General features: G+C 39.8%; 1 protein-coding gene across 3 annotated transcripts in view; it reads right to left on the bottom strand.

Moving 5' to 3' along the window:
• CEP83 (centrosomal protein 83) overlaps positions 1–15,787 on the bottom strand; it is a 120,590-nt gene extending 104,803 nt beyond the window's left edge. For 2 of the 3 annotated variants that reach the window (XM_084880329.1, XM_084880330.1), the window contains exon 1: positions 15,294–15,787. The gene's annotated coding sequence lies outside the window, so the exon portion shown is untranslated. The remainder of the gene's footprint in view (positions 1–15,293) is intronic. The other variant, XM_084880332.1, reaches the window with a different exon arrangement.
• Between the last annotated feature and the right edge of the window lie 971 nt (positions 15,788–16,758).

Genomic DNA, 16,758 nt, shown 5'->3' with positions numbered 1-16,758 from the left:
GATGCTCTAACCACTGATCCACCAACCAGGACCAATCTTAGATTTATTTTTGTCATTTCCATAGCTCTAATTCAAGTAAACTTAATGACAGAAAACTGATCTAAGAAATTTCTGCGATATGAATCCTACTTTCCCAATGGCTTACAATGTAATTTCAAAGAAAGCTTGGGGAAGGATGTCACCAAAAACATTTATTTGCTAATCAATTGGGCATGCCTTATGATAGTTATCTATCAGATATTTGTCTCAAAAAAAATTCTGGGGTACTCTGGTCATCAAAAGCCTTAAAATATATCCTTTGACTTAGCAATTCCACATGTAGGAAGAAATTCTAAGAAATTATTCACAGATATGCACAAACATGTATTTTCAGGGATCTTCTTCATTTACTATTCAGCAAATATTACTGAGTACATCCCAATGGCCAGGTAGGAGAAGACAGAATTAGATTCCTGCCTTCATGGTGCTTACATCATAGTGCAGTTAATATGGAAAAAGAAGCTACAAAAAAAAGCATGTTTGCTCTGGTCAATGTGGCTCAGTGGTTGCCCCATACATGGAAAGGTTTCAGGTTCAAGTTCCACACAGGACACATAAGGGAAGGAGGCAACCAACCAATTCTCTCTCTCTCTCTCTCTCTCTCTCTCTCTCTCTCTCTCTCTCTCTCTCTCTCTCCACCCTTCCCCCTTCATGCTCTCCCATAATGCCACATATTTGCCCATATCAATGTATTTACTCCACATTATAATGAGCTATCTGTATGCCAATCTCCTTCATTAGCCTAATACCTCCTTGAAATCAGAGATTATATTTTACTCATCTTTATACCCCAAAACCCTACAGAGTAATTGAAACATGTGAATAAAAACTTGTTGAATGAATGGTAAGCACTTTCTTCCACTTATGAAAAGGATACTGAAAGCAAGAAATCGCACAGCGCTTAGAATTCCCCAACCCAAATGCCTTATAATTTTATGCTTGAGGAAAACTGGGAAAGTTAACTCAACAAGTACATTTGGAGTAGCTAATAAAGTTCTAATTTTGCACAAAGGGCTACTCTATATAATAAAAGTGTAGTATGCAAATTGTCCCCTTGACCAGTTCTTTCAGGAGTTTGACCAGGGACAGGGCCAACCAGGAGAAGGGAAGGAGGCCCTGGCTGGCAGCCAGGGGAAGGGAGGGATGCCCCATCCAGTGGCAGCAGGTGATTGGGGGAAGGGAGGGAGGCTGAAGCGGTGGCAGGAGGCTGAGGAAAGAGAGGGGGTACCTGGCCAGCCGCCGCCAGCCACTAGGGACCCTACCAGTGCAAGAATTTTGTGCACTGGGTCTCTAGTCAATAATATAAGCATGGAACCCTGGCTGGTTAGTTCAACTGATCAGAGCTTCAATCCTATATGCCAAGACTGAGGGTTTGATTCCCGGTCAGGGCACTAATAATCAACCAATCAATGCATAAATAAGTGGAACTGTTACTAAAAAAGGGACCTGGCCCTTGGCAGGTCTGCCTTGAGCTGACTTGTAGTGTGCTCGTTCTTCATGCAAGCAAGATTTCACAACACAAGTCCAGTGATTTTGAAACGTTTATTAGAAGAATCAACAGGAAAGAGCCTATGCAGGACTGCTTTCGCTCTCTAGAAAAGTTATAGGAAAGAAAGGAGCCTAGGCCAGGCTACTTTGGTTCACTGAAATATCAGAGAAAATAGGCCTTGGGGACAGGTTCAGGGGATTAGTCTAGGATCAGCAGCCACTGCCCACTGCTCCCCTGATTGCAAGTCTCATGGGGACCCCTAGAGTTTAGGAGTTGCCCTCCTGTAGAGGAAGAAGAAAAGGAGGAAAAGACATGGATGTGCTCCTGGGAGAGAGCACATGCTGGGACATACATTTCAAGAGGTTTTATTTTTTTTTTAAATATATTTTATTGATTTTTTTACAGAGAGGAAGAGAGAGGGATAGAGTGTTAGAAATATTGATGAGAGAGAATCATCAATCAGCTGCCTCTTGCACATCCCTTACCGGGGATGTGCCCGCAACCAAGGTACATGCCCTTGACCGGATTCGAACCTGGGACCCTTCAGTCCGCAGGCTGACACTCTATCCACTGAGCCAAACCAGTTTCGGCCATTTCAAGAGGTTTTAAAGTCTGGTAAATTGTAGGGGAAGATCTCAATAGAATAATTATTAGTTTTATGCTGATGTGCCAAAATGAGATTTATACCCTTAACTTCATCTGTCCTTGTGTGTGGTTGGCACAAATGGCACTAGTTGGATTTCTGCTCTCTCCCTGAGTAAGGTGATTTAAGATATTTATCTTCTTGTTGGAGAGAAGTGTAAGCCATTTACATGTAAGTGTCCTTGTTTTAGGGATGAAAGGAGTTATTAGATGGCTGTAAACTGTGTGGTTGTTTAACTATCTGCCTCAGTTTCCCCGTTCCACTTGCTACTCAAAATTTTCCTAGCTTCTAACTGTTCTGCCTCAGAACAACAAATCAATGTGTTTCTCTCTCTCCTTCTGATAGTGAGAAAGGGCACATAATGAGAATAAAGCCACAGTTGTTTTAATAATTATTCACCTTACTAACTCTAGATAAGTTTTCTTATAGACCCTGGGAAACTGGAGCATGAAATAAGGCTGTAAAAAAATAAGATGCATTGCTGGGTACATTACTTAGAAAATAAATTCATTTTGAGAACAGATAAACACGACATGCTTTGATTTGGTTGCTATGCCCAGACCCTGACCCACTCCACGAGTTTCCCTCAAGAACACTGACTATTCTCCAGTCCCAGGAACAGGCGAGCTGTTTGTAACATCATAGTAGATTAGTCACCTTGTTATTGGACTTTTAAGCTCCTGAAAGCCAGACTGCAGACCCTCCCCTCCCCTTTCCACTTTATACTTGCAACTCACAGCTGCACGTAACTATCTTTTCCCTCACGTGTATATAATTAGCCAACTGGCAAGGGGGGTCAGAGCCAAATTTCCAGGGTGATCGACTGCTCTCCCCATACTGCCAGCATTAATAGAATAAACACTCATATATGATTCAACCCTGTCTCTGCAAAGAAATAGAGGACTTGACCAAAATTATCAATGAAATTGACTTAACAGACTATATTCCAAAACTGCAGAATATACATTCTTTTCAAAAACACATGGAATATTCTCCATGATACATCATGTGCTAGGCCACAAAACTAATCTCAATAAGTTTAAAAACATCAAAATAATTAAAAGTACGTAATTTGATCACAATGGAATTAGAGCTTCACAACAGAAAAAAAAATATGAGAACACTCCCAAATATTGATAAATTTAACAACATACTTCAAAATACCCCATGGATCAAAGAAATCACATAGAAATTTTTAAAATATATTTGAATTGATTAAATACAAAAAGAGCCTATCAAAATATATAAAATGCAGGAAAAGCATTTTGAGATAAATTTACAGCTTTAAAATCTTATATCAGAAAAGAAAAAAGGTCTCAAATCAGTAATTTTAGCTTCCATCATAGGAAACTAGGGGATGAGGGTGGGAAAGTATACTAAGCCCAAGCAAGCAGGGTGGAAGTCAATGAAACAGAATAAATAGAAAAAAGGCAATGAAATAAAAAATACTTATTTGAAAAAGTTAAACTCTTAGCCAGATTTACTAAGAAAATAAGACACAAGGGACAAATTACCAACATACGAATAAAAGAGGAACCATCATTACCAAGCTCACAGTAAATTAAAAGACTACTAAAATATGAACAATATATCAACAAATTATACATATGAAAAGGACAAAATTCCTATAAATACACAAAATGTATCAAAATTCAAGAAAAAAATTAAAAATCTGAACAGAATTATAACAAATGAGAAAACTGAATTAGTGATTAAAAATCTTCCCACAATTGCCGAAACTGGTTTGGCTCAGTGGTAGAACGTCGGTCTGCGGACTGAAGGATCCCAGGTTCGATTCCGGTCAAGGGCATGTACATTGGTTGCGGGCACATCCCTGGTAGGGTGTGCAAGAGGCAGCTGGTCGATGTTTCTCTCTCATCGATGTTTCTAGCTCTCTCTCTCTCTCTCTCTCTCTCTCTCTCTCTCTCTCTCCCTCTCCCTTCCTCTCCATAAAAAATCAATAAAATATATATATTTTTTAAATCTTCCCACAATAAAATGCACCAGTCCATACAGCTTCACTAAAGAATGCTATCAAATAGTTAAAGAAGTAATAATTCTTTGGAAAGGATTTTAGAAAAGAGTGGGAAACACCATGCAACTCCTTCTATGAAGCCAGTGTTGTCCTTATATCAAAGCTAGAAAAAGGCATCATGAAAAAAAAGAAACCAAAGGACTATGGTCATGTGCTGCATAACATTTCAGTCAACGACAGATGGCATATACAATTGTGATCCCACAACATTATAATGGAGCTAAAAAATTCCTATCACCTAGAGATGTCATAGTCATTATAACATCGTAGTGCAACGTATTATTCACATGCTTGTGTTGATGCTATTGTAAACAAACCTAGTGAACTGCCAGACTGTAAACAAAGTATAGCACATACAACCACTGTACAGTACATAACACTTGATAATGATGATAAATGACTGTTACTGCCTTATATACTTACTATACTATACTTATTATTGTAGCATGTACTCCTGCTAGTTATTTTTTTTTTTTAAAAGTTTGTGCCCTAGCTGGATGGCTCAGCTGTTTGCAGCATCGTCCTATAAACCAAAAGGTTGCAGTTCAATTCCTGGTTAGGTGGGCACATAAATTGCAGGTTCAATCCCCTGTCAGGGCGCCTACGGGAGAAAACCAATCAATGTTTCTCACATCAATGTCTCTCTCCCTTCCTCTCTCTCTAAAATAAAAAAAAAACAAACATATCCTTGTGTGAGAATAAAAATAAATTAAAATAAAATAAAAAGTTTGCTGTAAAATACTATGCCATGTTATGCCAGTGCCAGGCTCGGATCTTGTGTTTACCACATCTCTTAATTGCTTTATTTTCTCTTGTGCTTGATTTAATCTCATGATGTTTTATAAATTTACTAGTGACCCGGTGCACGAAATTTGTGCACATTAAAAGGGGCTTAATTAGAGGAAATAATTTATTGGGTCGGCAACTAAGTAATTGCGGATTTTTAAAAGAAAATCAAAGACAATTTTTTCATGGAACTAAATAACTTTATTCTGTAATGTATTGCCCATTTTGATCAATGACCTTTTGCCATCTTTCAGGCAGCATCATAATCCCACGTTCAAAAAACTTCTGGTTTTTATTAGCAAAAAACTGAATCAGGTACGATTTGACATCATCATCATTATTGAAATTTTTACCATTCAAGGAGTTTTGTAAAGATCGAAACAAAAAGTAACCAGATGGTGCAAGGTCAGGACTATATGGTGGATGTGGCAAAACATCCCAACCAAGCTCCATTAATTTTTGCCCAGTGACCAAAGATGTGTGTGGCCTTGCATTGTCATGATGGAATACAACACCTTTTCAATTTGTCAATTCGGGCCGCTTTTCTTCAACTGCATTGTTTAATTTCGTTAGTTGTTCAATGTAGACATCAGAATTGATCGTTCGGTTGGGTGGTAAGAGTTCAAAGTAGACAATTCCTTTGTAATCCCACCAAACTGATAACAAAACCTTCTTTTGATGAATATCAGCTTTTGATGTTGTTTGAGTTGGTTCACCTGGCCTGCTCCACGATCTTTTCCGCTTGATATTGTTGTAAACAACCCATTTTTCATCGCCAGTTATCAGTCGTTTTAAAAATGGATCATTTTCATTACGTTTCTTTAGCAAATTGCAGCTGCTAATGCGTTGCGTTAACTGTGATTCTTTCAGTTCGTGAGGAACCCATGTATCGAGTTTTTGAACATAGCTAAGTTGTTTTAAGTGATTTTCAATGCATGTATGTGATACATGAAGCTTCTCTGCAATCTCACGTGTTGTACTGTGACAGTCTGAATTGATTATTGCTTTGATTAGGGCGTCATCAACTTCAACTGGACGACCAGAGCGTTTTTCATCTTTGAGTGAAAAATCACCAGAACGAAATTTGGCAAACCAATTTTGACACTGCCGTTCTTTTAAGGCTTCGTCACCATAAACAGCACATAACTTTTTATGAGCTTGCGATGCGTTTTCCCTTTGCGGAAATAAAAAAGCAAAATATGACAAAAATGTTCCTTTTGATTTTCCATTTTTCAACGAACGCCAAACGAAAACTACAAAACAGATCAAAAAACTTTTTTTACTGATTAACAGCTGAATAGCCAACTATCAAATAACAAAATGTGTTTTACATTTGTACTACGTCTGCAAACTAAAAATTCAACTGAAGCCATATATGTGTGAAACCCGCAATTACTTAGCTGCCGACCCAATAATATTGCTATTTGCCTTTTCTCTATAATTGAAGTGTCAGAGATGACAGAAAATTAGTAAAATGTTTATGAAAACCTTCCTCCTGTCAGAGTCTGGGGCATACTATGGGACCCAGAGTCAAGTCCCACCCACCCACATGCACCTCAAAATCACGTGAGACCCAGAACTGGCCATCTCCCCCTCCCCCCCCTTCCCCCCTCCCCCCCTCCCCCCCCTCCCCGCCATTGGGCTAGATCCAGACCGGGCCAGTCTTACCCTGTCAAGCCCTGCTGGGTAGGGGGCATAACCTCAGGTCCCCTGGCCCAGTGCCAGTACAGGGGGTGTGGCCTGAGGTCCCCCAGCCAAGACCAGGGCAGGGAGCATGGCCTGAGGTCCCCTGTCAAGCCCTTCCGGGGTGGGGGTTAGGGCGGGGGGAGGGGTAGGGCATAGCCTCAGGTCCTGCTGATTGCTCATTAGGCTCCTTATGGGAAATTGGCCTCAGCTGTGGGTGTAGCCATCTTTGTGATGGTCAATTAGTATATTCCCTCTTTATTAGATTATTAGATAGGATTGTTGCCTAAATGTACTATGTTTATTAAGTCTCTAGTAGTGTACTAGGCCTTCACATTCACTCACCATTCACTCATTGACTCGCCAAGAGAAATTCCAATCCTGCAAGCTTCATTCATGGCAAGTGCCCTATACGTATGTACCATTTTTTAATTTTAAACCATATTTTTACTGTGCATTTCCTATGTTTGGATATGTTTGGATACAGTTATTTAATACTGTGTAACAATTGTCTATAATTACATGGTTTAATAGGCTAAACCATATAAGTTTGTGTAAGCATACTCTATAATGTTCACACAATGACTAAATCATCTAATGATGCATTTCTCAGAAAGTATCCCCATTGTTAAGCAGCATATGATTATAATATTGCCCATGAATGCAGACACAAAAATTCCTTTTAAAAAAAACTTAGGAAAACCAAATTCAGCAATATCAAAAAGATTATACATCATGACTCAGTGAAATATGTCCAGGAGTATAGGGTTGGCTTAACCTCTAAAAATCAATTAATGTAGTATACCATAGTAACAGAATAAAAGTATAAAAACCATATAATTTCACAGGATGCAAAATTTTTAAAAATCTGACAAAATCCAATACCTATTTATGATTAAAAACTCTCAACAAACTGGGAACTTCTCAAACCTAATAAAGGGCATCTACAAAAAACTACAGCTAATGTCAAACATAATTGTGAAAATCTGCATAATTTTTCTCTAAAATCTGGAGTAATGCAATGAACCCTCAATACTTCTATTTAATATCTTACTAGAGGATCTAGTCCATACAATGAGGCAAAAACAAATGATAGGGGCGTATTAACAATCAGATTGGAAAGAAACAGAATTGTTTTATTCACATATATGATCATTTATACAGAAACAATATATAAAAATTGATTGCATTTCTATATGCTAGCAATGAACAATTTTAAAATCAAATTATAAAAACTTCATTCCCAATACCATCAAAAATTATCGAATTCTTAGGAATATATTTAATAAAAGAAGTGTAAGATTTACATACTGAAAACTGAAAAGCACTGTTGAGAGAAATTAAACATCTAAATAATGGAGAGACATTACATGTTCATTGGTTGGAAGACAATTATGTTAGCAATTCTTCCCACACTGATCTATGGAGCCAATACAAATTCTGTCATATCCCTGCAAATTTTTTTTTATATAGAAATTGGCAAGCTTGATCCTAAATTTTATATGTAAATGGAAAAGATGTAGAATCACTTTTGAAAAGCTGGGAGGATTTACACTACGGTACTCATTTTGAAATTTCTGTAACACACAGTAATCAAATAGTGTGGTACTCAAGTAAAGATGGTGGCTGGAACAAAATTGAGACTCTAGAAATAAATGCTTACTTTATGGTTTACAGATTTCTTTTTTAAAGGCACCAATATAATTCAAGGGAAAACAACCTTTTCGACAAATGGTGCTAGGAAAACTTAGCACCATCTTGATACAAAAAAACAAAAAACTTAGATCTTATCTTACACCATCCACAAAAGTTATTTCGATATGGGTTCTAGACCTACGAGAAGGAGCTAAAAATAAATCCAGAAGAAAATCTTTGTGACTTTGAATTGGCAAAAAATTCTTCAAAAAAAAAAAATTCTTAAACAGAATATCAAAAGCATAAGCCATAAAAGAAAAAAAACATATTGTGTATTAAATACTTTGCATTCAAGTATTTTGCACTTCAAAAACACCAGTAAAAATAAGAAAGCAAACCACAGACAAGGAGAAAATCTTTGTAAATATTTCTCTCATAAAAGATTTTTATCCAGAATACATAATTCAATAGTAAGACAAAAATTCCAGTTAAAAAAATACGCAAAGGATTTAAGAGGACATTCCACCAAAACAGACTTATAGGCACATGAAAAGGTCAACATCATTTGTGGTTAGAGAAATGCAAATTAAAATCACAATTAGACACTACTAAAACAGCTATAATAAAAAAGACAGATGATACCAAGTGTTGGTGAGGATATGGAAAAATGGAGCCTTTATACTTTTCTAGTAGGAATGTAACTGGTGTAGTCATTTTCAAAAACATTTTGGTAGTTTGGGTTAAAAAATAACTTTGAACTGTTTTTACACTTCTAATACCAAATGCATAGGGTTTTTCGCTAACACCAACAAATTCTCCAACACTCTATACACCAAATGAGTGTTCCAAAATGTAATTGACACTTAACTACCCAGAATTAGTGCAGACTCTACAGGTGGAGGGCTTAGTCACTCAAGACTGCCCCCACTCCTGACGCCAGTCACAAGGCACAGTACCTGGCATAGTGCAAGACACATAACTGGCACTCAAATATTTACTAAACCAATTACCAAGAAAGTAAAATTGGTTTTAAATTGGAAGCATACAATTCTGAAAGAAACTTTCAGCAATTTATTCTTTCAAATGAGAAAATAAGACCAAGAAAGTTTAAGTGACTTATCAAGTCTTGGTCTCCTGAATCAAAATTCTCTTCCCAGAAAATCATGATGTGTATCAATTCATGCTTATTGATACACTAGAGGCCCGGTGCATGAAATCCATGCGCATGGGGGTGGGGGAGTATCTCAGCCTGGTCTGCAACCTCTAGCAATCCAGGACCCATCAGAAGATCAGGCCTAAACCAGCAGTCATTCCTCTTGCAATCTGGGACTACTGGTTCCTAACCGCTCACCTGCCTGCCTGCCTCACCGTCCCTAATCACCTCTGCCTGCCTGATCGCCCCTAACTGCTTGCCTGGCTGCCTAATCACCCCTAATGGCCTCTGCCTGCCTGCCTGATCGCCCCTAACCACCTCTGCCTTGACCCCTGCTGCCGCAGCTCCATTCAGGAGGGCGTCCGGAATGACTTCCAGAAAATTGTTCAGTTGTCTGGTCTAATTAGCATATTATGCTTTTATTGTTATAGATAGAAGTTTTCCATGAACCTCCACAAGTAATATAAAAATGTTCTTTAAAGAACCATTTCAGCTTCATCTACCCTAACTCTGTCTGGTTATATCAGTTTTGGAGAATTCCAATGTTAACTATTACTTAAGAGCTTTTTTGTTCAGAATATACTAATCTTTAATTGAACCAATATTTTCATGTGTCCTTCACCCACACTATAATTTCAACATATTATTATCATGCATTTTTATGTGAAAAACAATGTGTAAATTATAATATATCTAATAATATATACTTAATTATATTGTAATAGAGGCCCCAGTGTACAAAATTCATGCACAGATGCAGTCCCTAGGCCTGGCCAGTGATCAAAGCATGAGCATCTGGCATGAAGGACAGATCCCAGCTGACCTCTGGGCACAACTACCTGAGGGGACAATTTGCATGTTAGGCTTTTATTATATAGGATGCCCTTTAACATACCCCAAACGCCTGCCTTCAGCCACAATAGTATTCAGTTGGGAAAGACAGATTGAATGTGAGCACCAGAGATATGTGCTTCAACTTAAACAGGAAAATTTCTGTAGTCCAGTGCCAATGTTTTCAATGGTTGCTAGATATACTGCAGATGTGTTACTGGGTAACAAACAACTCAGAAGCTAGGTCAGCATAGTCCCAAGAAATGAGAGAATCAAACAAAGATTTGAAAAGTACTCTGAGACTAAACTTTACCTTTTTAATACCAATAAGTATAAAGTAACACTTTGTTATTACATCAGATATAGGATTTACAGCAAGACTATAAAAGTTCATTAGAATTTATTTAAAGACACTATGTGAGGGTGAAAGGTGCTTCCCAAAAGAGAATGGCTAGGTTTAGGTTCCTCCTAACTCTATGAATTTTAACCCAAAAGCAATTTGAAGTTACAATATACAGAAAGCAAATAACTGGGCACTTTCTGACTTCAATTGTTTTCTTCCTGGATTAGTGCTAGACTGCACTGTCTGTGATCCCTCCATGAACCAGAGAGGCATGTGGATGGAAAAATATAAAACTTAAGAGAATTGCTAATTTTCATTTATACAAATGAAAAGTATTGACATAATTTCATAAAATTGGTCTTGACCAGGTAAAAAGTAAAATGGAAAAGAGGTAAAATGGGAGATAGGGAGAAAGAGATAATAGAAAGGAGGGAGGGGGAGAGGGAGAGGAGAGAGGTGGGAGATGGGAAGAAAGTATTTTTAAAAGGAAGCTTCTAAGGAGGAATCTGGAAATTTACCAAACTCTCCAAGTCCACTTGGGAGTAGTGACTTCCTGATGGAGTCCTTACCAGTGATATCATCATGGGAAATTCAAATATTCACACTTTCTAGGAATAGAACCTTTTCTTTCCAGAGTCCAATGAATCTCCTCTCATTAATCCTCCTTCTTATAGTTTATGTTTGCCCTTCCTCAGTTACTCCAAAATTTTCTTTTACTTTCACTACACTATGAGAGGAAGATGGGGGGGGGGGGGGGGGTGGGTAATAGAAATGAACATTTCTCATCTCTAAGAAACATTTACTCAACAACTTCTGCTTGGAAGAGATTAAGGTTACAGCGCACTGAGATCTGGCGTGCTTCCCTTAGGGAGCTTACAATCTAGTTAGGGACGAAAACATACATAGAAATGATCTTTAAAAATACAATATAAAGTATAAGTATCAAGTGAGTATGACTGATGAATACATATTAAAGGATTTTGGAAGTGAAGGAGTTCAGAACATGTCACTCCAAAATATGCCACTTTGGTATGCTGATTATTTTGAGTTAAAAAGCATAGGAGAAACAGCAAGTTCAAGAGGAGCACTCTGATCCTCCTTTTGTTTCCTGAAAGTAGGAGATAATACTCCCATGTGAAAGGTGCCCTCTCTGTAAGGAAGAAGACATTCTATCACCAGAAGTGAGAAATCAAAGCACAGAAATCTGTACAAACATTGTTAAATCCTTATCTTCCTAGTCACTTCTCCATAATTTACTACTGCTAGCCCAAACCCCTCTGTCTTCTTAATTTACCACAAATTTATTGTTTGTCCAGTAACAGCTTTCTGCTCTGATCACCTCTTCAGCTCTTCATTCTCCTGTGTAGGCTCCCGTGTACATGTAAATTTTTTTAAAAACTTAGATGCTTCTCTCCTTTTTATCTGACTTATGTCAATTTAATTCTTCAGCCCAACCAGAGACCCCAAGAGGGTAGAGAATTTTTCTTCCCTTAGAGTTAATAACAAAATTAATTAAAAAGGTACAATTTAGATTTTAGGACAGTAAAGAAGAAATCACACTGTTGCAGAATTCAAGGGATTCACCATTTGGGGTGCTCTAATGAAAAATACAAGGTAGTTTTATTTACCTGCAACAAGTAAGGGAGGATTAGCCATTGCTTATATATACTATTTGGGAAGTTACAAGTTGATTTCAGTTGGCTACATTTATTACAGGGTTAGGTCACTGTCAGTCTCCTTCTTTTTATAGCTGATCTGCAAAATACTGTGCTACATTTTAACATTTAGCAAGAATAGCCTTTAGTAAGAATGGCCCAGACTCCTTAAGACTCTTGCCCTATCTAACAAGGTCAGGTAGGTATTATAGAATGATTTGAAGACTGGTAAGGAAGAGAGAAAGCACAGAGCAGGTTTAGAGGATAGTGAAGAAACCAGTGTGATGAGTGAGATCATAACTTTTCTATAAGAAATATAAGAACGTGAAAACGCAGTGCAGAGAGACTTTTAAGAGTCCAGATTCAGAAATGTGAACCTTAGTCAGTAGGAAAGAGTACTTCTGGAAATTTTTTTTTTTTAATATATTTTATTGATTTTGTACAGAGAGGAAGGGAGAGAGATAGAGAGCTAGAAACATCGATGAGAAAGAGCCATCGATCAGCCGCCCCTTGCACACCCCCCACTGGGGATATGCCCACAACCAAGGCACATGCCCTTGACCGGAATCGAACCCGGGTCCCTTCAGTCCCCAAGCTGACGCTCTATCCATTGAGCCAAACCGGTTTCGGCTACTTCTGGAAATTTTTTTATATAGATAAATACACACATTTCCGAAAAATACACACAGATTAGACAACTTGATAAAATTACTCACAGAACCTAATATATTATGTATGACAAAGGTAAAATAAAACATTTACTTTAGACAGAGACAGCACATGGAAAACACAAATTCTGACAATTCACTAGTCTTTCTGTTAAGATTTCATTTTTCTAAGCTTGAATTAGAACTTCCCATGACAAAATACTGATACCTGATTACTCAGGATTTTATTAAACAACATGAGTCATTCTTGATTTTTCTTCTTCTCTGCTTGACCATCTCGAATATTTCATTACTTCAGCATCAGGAATTGGGGAAGAAAAAGGGATAGAGGACTAAAATGAAGTCTATAGATTTGTGCAATACAGTAAGGACAGGATATAAAGAACATTAAATTTCAAGTTCCAATTCCCATTTACTAATAGCTTGATTTCAAAGAAATCATTGATTCTCAGTTTCTCAAATGTTCTCACATACTTGTTTACATACCTAAGGTTACTGTATTCTAAATAGCATGGACAATGCTCTGAAAACTATTTACCAGAAAAATTATATTAAAGGTTAGCCCTGGCCAGTGTAACTCAGTTGGCTGGAACATCGTCATCCCATACACCGAAGATTATGGTTTCAACTCCCATTCAGGGAACATACCTAAATTGCAGATCCGATGCGATAATCCCCCGTTAATGTTTCTCTCTCTCTCTCTTTCTCTCTCTCTTTCTCTCTCTCTCTCCCCCCCTCCTCTAAAATCAGTTAGAATATCCCCGAGTGATGAGAATTTAAAAACTTATATCATTAAAGATTCAATGATTGAAGAGTGATGTTATTGGCTAAACCCGTGGTCGGCAAAATGTGGCTTAAGAGCCACATGCAGCTCTTTGGCCCCTGGAGTGTGGCTCTTCCACAAAATACCGCAGCCTGAGCGAGCCTATTTTGAAGAAGTGGCATTAAAAGAAGTTTAAGTTTTAAAAATGTGGCTCTCAAAAGAAATTTCAGTCATTGTACTATTGATATTTGGTTCTGTTAACTAATGTGTTTGCCTACCACTGGGCTAAACGAAGTCTTAAAAACTACCTGTGGACGGACAATAAGTGTTACAAATTTCCTAATGCTCTATGTAACCCTAAGTTGGCATTACTCCATTATTTGAGAAAACTCCTTAATATAATAGTGTGCACTCATCATCAGGTTACAAAAGAAAATACTGAAAGGAAGGGAACACCTGACACACTCTGCCCTAAATCAGTGTTTCCCAAACTTCTCTCATGATGAGAATCACCTGGTGGAGTTGTTAAAATACAAATTCCTGAATGCCAACTAAGAATGCTTAAGTATACAATTTTACCTATATGTTCCCAAAAATTCTAGTTTAACACTTCTTAGTTGGGATTCAGGAATCTGTATTTTAACAACTCCACCAGGTGATTTTCATCATGAGATTAGTTTGGGAAACACTGCCGGAAATAATCAAAGGGTAACTCAAATTTATTTGCAACTCTCTGGAGAATCCTGTGTGACACAAATTTAAAGCACTGTAATCATTCTAAACAAAATGAGTTTGAAATCAAACCTCAATATTAAAGGTGACTATTAACTGTAACCACCCACAAATTTAGAGAATTCTGAATCCAGATAACTGTAGGATACTTTTAATTATATTCTAGTTGAAGATTAGACTTGTTTACGAAGATGTTGCTTGGTAACAGAAGCAATGCTTTAACCGCCTACTCAGTTTTAGATCTACTCAAGTACTTTGTGCTCATAGTCTGAACACATTACAAACTATTATACATAAGAAATTATGAACAAGTTTCTTGTTTATCCTAGACTTGAGATTTTACTTGAAATAGCTTCATCATTTACAACTAATGACGAAAGTATTTTAAAGTACTTAGCAGTGGGCATTTTTAAGAGCTAAGTGCCCAATTATTATGATCAAAAGCTGGGCACTAAGGATTTATCAGTGTCCACTTTAACCCAGCATTCATTACATATTTTTAGACGTACATCTGTAACGGCAGCCAACAACACGGTTAAAATTGTCTTCAGGGTCACGGAAAATGGTAGCATAGCATTTTCACCCCAAACTGAACTGGAGGTACCACACAGCCAATTACTAACCGGCTGCACCAGCCCCACGCGGGAGGGCATCAAAAAGCTACGGTTTCACGTGCACTGATTGCACTGCTACAAAACAGCCCGCTTTGCCAACACCCGCTCCCGCTACATTACGAGGGAAAAAAAAAATCATCCGAGGACAAGTTTTGAACAACAGAAAAGAATGAGTATTCCAAAACATGGACCAGATAGCGTCCCCCTAAAATGAGGGTACGTACCAGACTCACACAGTCTTGCAACGCGCGGACATGAAACGAACAGGGACCTGTGTTCCGGCCACGATCGCCACCGAGGGTCCCCTCCAGCAGCTCCGACCACCGGCTCCCGCTGCGCTCTTCCCGCCGGGGCATCGGGGCGAAGGGAGCCGGTCCCCGCGCGGGGTGCCGCCCGGCCCTCCACGCCCGGCGAGGTCCGGGAGGCCGCTCGCGGCGCGGGCTGACCCGGCGGAGCAGCACGATCAGGCCCCTCGGGCTCCAACCGCGGGCAAAACTGAGGGGTCCCGAGGGAGCTCCTGGGTGGGGACGCGGCCGCCGAGCGCCGCCCCGCTCCTCCGCGGCGGACCGGCCTTCTCAGAGCTGCGGGGCCAGCCCTGCCCGTAGTCCGGCGGGAACCCCTCCGCCGCCCGCCGGCCGCCCAGGGCCCCTCCAGCCGCAGGAGTGGTCAGAGTCGCGGGACCCTGGGGCAAGCGAGGCAGGAAGTCCCGCCCCTAGGTGACGTCACCGACGCGGTGGCCCTAGCCGTTAAGGGAGGAGCTAGCGAGCCGGGGCGGGGCCTCCGCCCTCTGCCCCGCCCTCTACGGCGGGACGTAGCGCCGGAGCCACGCCCCGAGGCGGCCGCTAGGGGACGCGGAGGTACCAGAGCCCTAGGGATCGGAAAACCCTACGAGAAACCCAGCTGCTTCTCAGGGCCGGCGTAAGGCGCGGGGTGGAGCGGAGGCCGGTGGGGTTTCTCCTTCCCTCTGCCCGCTCTCACCACACTCTGCTCGGGGGCTCCGAGGTGGTACCGCCGCCACCTGGCCTTCGGGGACCGCGGGTTTAGCGGATCCACCCGGCCCCTCCCTGGCCGCCCGCTCACAGCCCACCGCGTGCTTCCCTCCAGCCCGGCCCACTGGCCGGTGGTCAGGTTGTAAGTAGACCTGGGAGAAGAGGGACTAGCTTTGGAGGACGAGATGGGGGGTGTAGGTGCCCACGAATGAGTAAGGGAAGGTCAGAGCAGGAGGCAGGAAAAGCAGACCCCATCCCCAGGGTAGTTCAGTGTCTCGGTTTGGGTTTTGATTCTCACTACTTTGTGGAGCACAGCTTATTTTTGCCCCCAACATAAACATTTTTGGGCCCTCCTTATGATTGGAAAGGCAACTGACATATAACCGCTTTTTGTTGAAATGAACAAAAGAGGAGCCATTAGACGTGACAGGGAATTGGGTATTAGGGTGTTAATTTGAATCAGTGACCAGATTCTAGAATCCAGAAATAAACTGCTGTGTATGTATGAGTTTAATAATGATAATTTAAATTTCTGAGCACTTATCAAATACTGGAGCACTTTTTTCGGTTTCTTATTTAACTCTTTAGTGTCTCGATTTTACAGCGTTATCCAGAGCCATTACTGGTCGGTGTGGAAGCCAGTCAGTCTATCTCCAGAAGCCTCAGAGGTCATCAGTAAAATGTACATTACAAATCATTG

The sequence above is a fragment of the Pipistrellus hanaki genome (genome assembly GCF_964339955.1).
Source record: "Pipistrellus hanaki genome assembly, chromosome: 3".
Lineage (NCBI taxonomy): Eukaryota > Metazoa > Chordata > Mammalia > Chiroptera > Vespertilionidae > Pipistrellus > Pipistrellus hanaki.
This window is presented reverse-complemented; position numbering and strand designations above follow the sequence as displayed.